At 39.7% G+C, this 8,463-nt stretch overlaps 1 long non-coding RNA gene across 1 annotated transcript; it reads right to left on the bottom strand.

The window, feature by feature from the left end:
- Positions 1-2,751: 2,751 nt before the first annotated feature.
- Positions 2,752-8,264, bottom strand: LOC115323382. Its single transcript, XR_006077719.1, has 5 exons — positions 8,194-8,264; positions 6,321-6,521; positions 5,340-5,387; positions 4,576-4,748; positions 2,752-2,789 (listed from the first exon to the last, which is right to left on the bottom strand). It is a non-coding gene; the product is annotated as an uncharacterized LOC115323382 (long non-coding RNA).
- Positions 8,265-8,463: the final 199 nt, after the last annotated feature.

Here is an 8,463-nt window from a genome sequence, read left to right as displayed (position 1 = left end):
TAAAAAGAGGGACGCATCACACCTGTTTCTAACAAAAATATAGGCCAAGAAACTTCTTCCACTCAATGGCAAAACACAGGGAAGGCACTAATAGATTTCTAGGTTTCATCATTGTTAGTGATTCTTTCAGTATACCCTTGTGGTCACTCTCTTTAGTCAAAATTATTTCATCATCATCATTCATTAAATCATCATCACAGTTGTGTTCTTTAAAGGGGTACGGAAACAAAAATTGAAATATTCAAATTTCGTTCGGAAGTGAATCAAGTATGAGGGATAATAACCGTAAATGATAATCGCACGTTTGTATTTTGAACGACTGGTTATATTTTTCGTTCCAAACGGTGCACTCGAGCAAGCGCTCGAAGAAAAGCGAACGGAGAGCGCGATGCGTCATGGGATATCCGGCGCAAACAAAACCAGAAAGAAAAGATTCCCCGCGTTCGTGGAGTAGCAAGGCAGGCGTGGTTATCAGCTTTGCCCTTGGTGGCGCTGGCAGCGTTGTGGTGGTGTCAATAGCGTCAGCGCGTTACAACCGAGCCGTTCAAAGTACCCGTGGCCTGACGAGCGTGTGGCTGGACCACGTGGGCTGGCCCAAAGAGCACGTAGCTTCCACAACACTGTCAGCTTAGGGCTGAACGGGGTGGGGAAAGCAACTTTTGTTCGAGTTTTGAGCGACGGGCTAATCTTCTACACAGTAAACTTTTTTACACCCTTAAGGGTGTTTGTGAGTGTCTATAACTCACACCCCTACACCTTCAGAAAAAGGTGCACAGTAAACTTTTTACACCCTTAAGGGTTATTTTGAGTGTCTATAACTCACACCCCTACACCCTCCCAAAAAGGTGTGTTGGACTCTCGAGCACCTTTTTGATGGGTTTTATTGTCACCATTACACCCTTGCACCCCCAGAAACGTGAGTAAGGGTGTAAGGGAGTAACATGCACATCACAGGCACCACACATGCATGCACTGAGAAAAAAAGTCAGATTAACTTGGCTGTATACAGCCAAGTTAGTCTGGCTTTTTTCTCAGTGCATGTGCGCTGTTCATGATGTGCATGGGCTGTATACAGCCAAGTTAATCTGACTACATGTTCATACTTTTAGATACATTCCATAACATCCAATGTCTGGCCGTATGATGTTTATGTTACTTGTAATGTTTACAGTGTCACAATTAAAACATGTTTGTGCTGCTGAAAACCTTCGAAAGCACTTCATGTATTCTTGCTTAACTAAGTGGTTGCCTCATGCATGCATCCACTAAGGAATAAAGACAAAAAAAGTGTATATGAAAGTTGAATACTCTTTTAATTTGAGCGTCTTGCATATACAACCTTTCAGTATGCTAAAACTCCCAGCGTCGAGTGTTTGTAGCTTACCACGCGTAGCTTCCTCGGCGTATACAAGCACGAGCTCATTCAATGTCCATGCTCCCTATAGAGCGTGGTGTTCGCACTCGCGCCAGAGGGACAATTAATTAATAATTAATAGTTAATTAGTTATATGTCATGAAGTACCGCACTAATTAGTAAGTATCGCATATTTTCTGACGTCTGCCACCATGAGTAATGCTGTCCCGAGGAAATTACACTTTTACCTTGATTACACTAATTTTAGGAATTTTTGTCAGTCTTTGCTGAAACACCCGCTATATGTATCGCTCACCCAATCTTTAAAGAAAGATCTGCTCAAATTAAAATGAAACATCCTGAAACAAAGTTAGGCAGTTAACGACGACTTGTTTTTCGCAATAAAGCGTTGGGCGATGCTCCTCGGCCTTGAAATCGGAACCCCTTAAAATAGGTGTTCCCAAACACAAGAAATATTAAACGCTTTTCTGTTGTACCTTAAACATCCACTGGGCTTTCATGATTGCTGTGGTCCCTTCTACTGCATCTATGACGCGCAACAGTCGACTTTTCTCGATGTAGAGGAAGAGCGCTTCGGCCTCTGAAACTCGGGCCCGCAAATACGATGCAAGGGGTAAGTGGCTTCTCTGCCTCCTAAAAAAGAAATGAAACACAGAATTTTAGATATACAGTTCGCAGTCGCATGGTGTAGACCTGTATATCTATTTATAAAGGCAGAATTTTCTAGCTGACTCAAGTTCGTTTGTAATGTGAACACAAGTCGGCCACATAAAGGAGCTTTGACTAGTACTCAATACTTAAATATCGGCTGTTATTTCTGTTGAGATGAGTGAATGCTTTTTGTTTTCTTTCATGGGTATGTCTGTTGAAAAATAATTGCAGTTGTAGTATGATGAAGTATCTATGCTGAAATCCCAATTATGAAAATATATTCGCATTTTAAAATATTATTTTGGCTCACTGTAAAGGACTGTTAGACATCTGATTTCCTGTTAGAAATATTTCATTATAAGCCTGTAGGCTTTTTTTTTTTTTGCTGCAAAAACTTTGTGAGATATTCTTGAGGATGGTAAAAATGGCCTTTGCATGGGGTGCCGCTAGACCTAACAATGTCAAAAAGGATTTTCAGTAGTTACACCACAATCAAGCAAAATTAGAGTCTGTTCATTTTCTTTTTTTTCCTTTTTTTATGTGACCACGGGAAACTGGAAACTGCATGGGGGCCTTACACATACTTACAATTTTGTTCTAATGACCGAAATATTACCACTTATATATCATTTTGTGCAACACATACAATGTTCTAGAATGACGGCTTTTAAGTAAAAGCTTACCGAAGGCAAAAACATCATGTGAGTTGCACTAGGCTGCTTAAGTCTTGCCAGGAGTTCCACAGCACGTACGACCTGAACGTCTGCAACAGAAACACATAATAAAACTAAGCCATATGTCATTCGTGCTAAATTGGAAACAAATACATTGCACGTCCAAAACACGATAATAAAGGAGAGCAAGGTTTTAAAAAGCCCATGGCATGCAAGTGAAACCGACGCATTCATCATTATTGTAAGAGTGCATTTTTCAATGAATGACCTTAAAAATAAGATTTCTTTTCCTCAAACCTTCCGAAAGACGATTGCAGGCGTGGCATCCAGCTGGTGCCCCATGAGTGCAAGCGCATCCAGGGTGTGAGTGAAGGTAACTTAGACAGGCATCTAATTGCAAAACCTGCTCACATGTGCAGACATGGTGGTGACTAAGTGCCTTGCTTGCAACTATTTATGGGGAATCAGTTTCTTCGCTTTGACTAATGTACATAAGGCTGAGAAAGGTACAAAATCTTGCATCTGCTCTAAAAGATAAACAAATGTGTTGGACGAAGACAGGCACTGCTGTCCTTCAGAAATGACAATCTGTAAAACATTGAGCAAGCGTCCATTTAATATTCGGTGATTTTCTTGAAAAACGGGAGGATATGCGTTTGTTAGTACATGACATGGCGGTCTTCAACCACTTTGCAGCGACGTATTTGGAGAAGCTGATAACACAAAGGAGCGTCTCATGTACTTAGCTTCGAAACATTTCAGATGTAGCTGGTGGGCGCTTATTGTGAAATGAATGCATGCTTGGTGCTCCATGGTACGTTTAAGATTCAAGAACTTAACAAGCTGACTTTGATATTATACATTTTTGTAAGAAAAATATATCTTCCAGGTACGCTTCGTCCAAACATTTATATGCTGCATAAATTATTGTGCCCAAATATGGAATATTTTTAAATTAAGGGAACTCTTCTTTCTGTCCTCGGAGCTTTCTCTTTTTTTTTTAACTGAAGTACTTACATTTACACTTAGCTTGCACCATTCGAGAAATGCATGTGCAGCAGCACCTGTGATGTAGCTCAATGCACATTACTCGCATACTGTTACAAAACCTTGCTTGATCTTAATTCTTTTGAAGGAGCACTGAAATTAAATAGATACATAGAAACCAGAACAAGCATGTGAAATGACTATAACAGAAGAGGTACCTTCATTCCAAACTTTCTCTTCGAATAAATTTAAGCCCTGAATCCAGGAAAGCATTTCCCGTGACAGAAATATACTGCACTATTCACAAATCTTTAAGCACCTGCCTGCTCTTTGCACACAACACTCCTATTTTATGGAAATAAAAAAAAATGCTTCGCACTTCCATCTGTGTCTAAGGGAACGATTAGTCCGCAATGCACATAAAAAAGTTATATTAAATACAACCATTCGTACCGTAGCACTGTTGTTTTTTGTTTGACTATTCAGATTAAATCGATGGCACACTATTTAATTTAAACAATTAATACGTAAATTAAGCTGCATCCATTTAATTTGCACAATAATTTACACTATACAAGCTAACAGTAAAATAGGCAACATTTTAAAAGAAGTGCACAATAAAAACTGATGAGAAAAACGGTGTGTTGAAAATAGTATCCCAACAGATGGTGCGTTTTACAAAAACACACATCGATTAACCTTAATAGCAAAGATATCCAATAGAGAAGGCACATCATGTCAACACTAATCTGAATATCTGCGCATTTTTAAACATACACGGTAACATACCATCCTTCTGTTCGTATATGTTATGCTCAAAGCGGTATAGTACTGCTTTGAGCAGATCATAGCTATGCCCTTTATTCCTATACACGAATCATCACTTACGTTTCTTGCGTCTTGCACCGGTTCCTGGCGGATCAACTTCAAGTAAAGGCTTCAGGTCTTTTTTTGTAGCCCCCTTGGTCTCCTCTTAGAGCAAGTTTCACAATCTTATTAAACGCCGCCTCGACCGCTTCATTCCCATCTTTCTTCAGAAGTTGCTTGAAATCCTCAAGGAACTGAAACATTATGAGCGTTTGAATAAAACACATGCATCTGTAAGAACAGTGAAATTCTTAATGTTTTTTTTTCACCTCGTTATTAAATGTCTTTTATTAGCCCACTAACACATTTGAAGCATTCTGTTGTGTAGCACAACTACTGTAAAGTCCTTTACTTCGTGCCCTCAATTTTTTTTACAAATGTGATGACAGACATAATCATGACCGCTAACCTATGAGTATAAAAGTTGGAATTTGAAAATTAGACTGAAGACATGCATGTACCTTCAAATTACGCAAATTATTGGCTTCGTGAATATTTCGGCAATATGGAACTTGCGGACGTTAAAGGGATACTACAACGAAATTTCGGCGCTTATTTTATGGTCTATATGTGTTCATAGGAGCAGTATCACATCAAACACACCAATATCTCGTTAAAAAAGTCACGAAAAGTAATTTTAAAACGAATGAAACGATTTGCATAAAGTCCCTGGTGGATGTTGCTAACGCATCGTTTGTAATGCCCGTCCAGGAACCTTGACAGCTAGTAACGGTGAGTGTCTCGCCTCCGGCCACGACGAGAGAACAGGTGAAGGAAGAACTCACGTCTTTCCGGGAATTCCTTTTGTGTGTTCCAGATGTACCTTTTGTCCCCTACAAGATTACAGAAGATTAACCCGTCACTCAAAATTCGTACAAAAGCAGCCGCTTCAGTGGCGGGGATGACTAGGCCATCCCCTCGACGTCAGCCTCGCCGCAGCTTTAATCGTCCCAAGACGACCTACGTCACGATTCCATCAGACGTCACGTGCTCGAAGCTGAGCCTTCTCCGAGCGTTTGCTAGAGTGGGGCATTTATAACAAAAAATACAGTCACCGGGCTCAAAATACAATTGTGCAATTGTCATTTACGGATATTAAGGATCGTATTCAACCTATTTTTGAATACGACGGATATATTTCAGATTTCGTTGAAGTATTCCTTTAAAGGTTGCACTGTACTACTGAAGTAGATTGCTAATAGATATAGTGCAGCTCCGAAATGTAAAAAATGATCAACCTTGGTTCAGGCTAGTTACTTTCGGTAATATTAAAGACAGAAACGTCATAATTAAAATGGTGTTTGACTGAACAAATTATGCAAAGCATTAATTCTGAGGAGTAATTTCGTAGTATGTCAGAAACCGTTAAGCGACAGCTTGTGCCAATATTAACCTAAAAGAAATTTGCTGAAGCACTCTGTGCCCCTGATTTAAAGTTTTCACAAATGTTTTATAAACAAAGAGATAGGACACAAACTAGCTGGTGACGGTTGAACATATTTTAGGACAAAACTGAGAGACTGGGGAAAAAAGAAGGACGGCACAACACAGCCCTTGAGTATTGCCATCCTTGTTTTTTTTTTCAGTTTTGGGGTTAAATTTTAAATTATCTTATGTATGCTAAATTGTTTCAGTGAAAAAAAAATGTCTATGGTTTTCAGAGAACACGTTCGTAAAATTACAGCTTACAAAAAGAGCAGCTTTGTCTAAGCTGGTTCTTCTAAGTACAGCCCTTCTACAAATTGCATACAAAAGAAACTACTCACCCATTCAATGTCCCTGAGATAGGGATACTTGTCTATAGCTCCAGCAATTTTTAACTTGCACAAGCTTGACCCTTGCGGAATGCGACAACTCAAGCCTGCAGCACATTTGCTGTCTGTCGGGGTTCGGTTTGGTCCACTTCGTGACTAACAAGGCCTCACGCTGTGTGAGACTGTATTCGTCTTCTCCGCTGAGAGCCAAGCCTTGGGATTGCATATGGATTAAACAAGGACGATTATTGTAATTTTATTAAAAAAACACATGTGCGTTACACTGAGCTCTGAATCACCGACCAGTGTTGCGCCAACTTTGCCCCGCTATAACTCCATTGATGCGGCGTCGACTGCCGCCCTTGCTTGTTTCCCACTGCTGCCGAACTTTGATCGGTTTGCGCCCACACGGTCAGTCTCCAGCTTCCGTCTCTCATTTTTGAACTTTTGGCGGATGAGCATGACCCATGAATTCTGGAGTATTAAGATTTATTTATTTATTTATTTAAAATATCTGAAAGGCCTGTCCGGCATTAAATCATCCATACACTTTTCAATGCAATTAATACTGTTATAAAAAAAAACTCAAAAAGTGCCAAATAACAAATGATTTTTTATTCAAATTGTGAAGTTTACTTTCATCAACATTAACAATAGCCCAGTGCAGCAGCTATAGCATTTTCTTCTGAATTTTTTTTTTTTAATTCCAATAACATTTGTATATAATGAATAATAAAAATTTCGCATACAGCAATCAACACACTAAATGAATTTACAAGACTTAATGCCCGTTAGTCAGCCATTTGAGCTTTCGAACAATCCTAACAGCCACATTTACAGCAGATAGACTCGGTCCATAGCGAAACGAAAAAGAGGCAAGATCAGCTATATTCAGTGCAAAACATTGAATATAGCTGATCACTGAATATAGCTGATCCGAAAACTATTCGGTTCTTGTAACAAATGCATGCCTTTACTTGGGTTAGTGCTCTAAACTGGTCTAGATCTTCTAATTAATACTTTATACTTCATAGCAATCACAGTAGCAAAAGAAAGGCCCAGGTACTTGTTCGATTTTTTTATTTGTTTTCCAATTATGTAACATGATAAGAGCTGAAAACACGAGACTGGCGTATAATCACGACTCTGCGAAAAATTACGAAGTATGCACAGTTCGCCATACCTACTGCAGGGTAACATTTGCCCCGCACATCAAATCAAGAAACACCGTGCCGAGAAACACATATCATACCATGAAACACATGTCAAGAAACACAAAATCTTATGTTCAAAATAAAATTATAGAAATTATAGGGCTTGGAGCGAAGGGCTAATAATTGCGCTAGTCAGTAATTCATGACCTCATCGGATGAGGTCAAGAGAGGGACACAAACACTTCGCCGTGTCTCCGTCCCACTCTTGTCCTCGTTTTTGCGCCGAATTTGTTGTCAAGTAGACAATTTAAGAACTGGTGCTGAGAACATTAACTAATCGTTAAACAGCGACGACGCGAAAGCGGTACACAGATTCGGATGGATGCATAAACTTATGACGCAGAAAATAAAAAAAAGACACCTCCGCTTCAGCTTCCCACCGATGAAGCGATCATGTTTCCAGACTGTTTAGTTTCGACAGTTCGTGAGAAAAGAAGCGACGGCGTAAATGCGAAAAAGAAAACAGGAGCACTTTCGTCACTCCAAGGTAGTTTTAGCGATTATGGCTCAAAAGAGAAAACCGAAGCCAGCCAGCCGGTACATAACACTCGCTACCACCGCATTTAAGCGTTGAACAAGTCGAATACTGTGTAAGCGGTATCAATAGTCACTTACTGAACACCTGGACACATCAAGAATGTTCTACAAGCATGCTGCATAAATATTCTCACCTTTAATTGCGTCCACACGTGGAAGTGTCTCCGGTAGCAGTTCCGGCGGTTCCAGCAATAACCGAAAGCAGCCATCTTTAATGAGAACGGGGATTGGCTACGACTTACGCCTGCCCTTTCTAAAAAGATTTGCTGTAGTTTCGGTTTCGATATCTTGGGTGGGGGCTCGTTTGCATTTTTCTTAATTCGCGTTTCAACAAATTTGTTTTTAATATATTATTTTAGGTTAAAACTTAGTTAAAGTTAAAGCGAAAGCTAAAAGAAAGGAGT

This window comes from Ixodes scapularis, unplaced genomic scaffold, assembly GCF_016920785.2.
Source record: "Ixodes scapularis isolate PalLabHiFi unplaced genomic scaffold, ASM1692078v2 PGA_scaffold1__304_contigs__length_218370807, whole genome shotgun sequence".
Lineage (NCBI taxonomy): Eukaryota > Metazoa > Arthropoda > Arachnida > Ixodida > Ixodidae > Ixodes > Ixodes scapularis.
The sequence above is the reverse complement of the archived record's forward strand: the minus strand, read 5'-3'. Positions and strand labels throughout refer to the sequence as shown.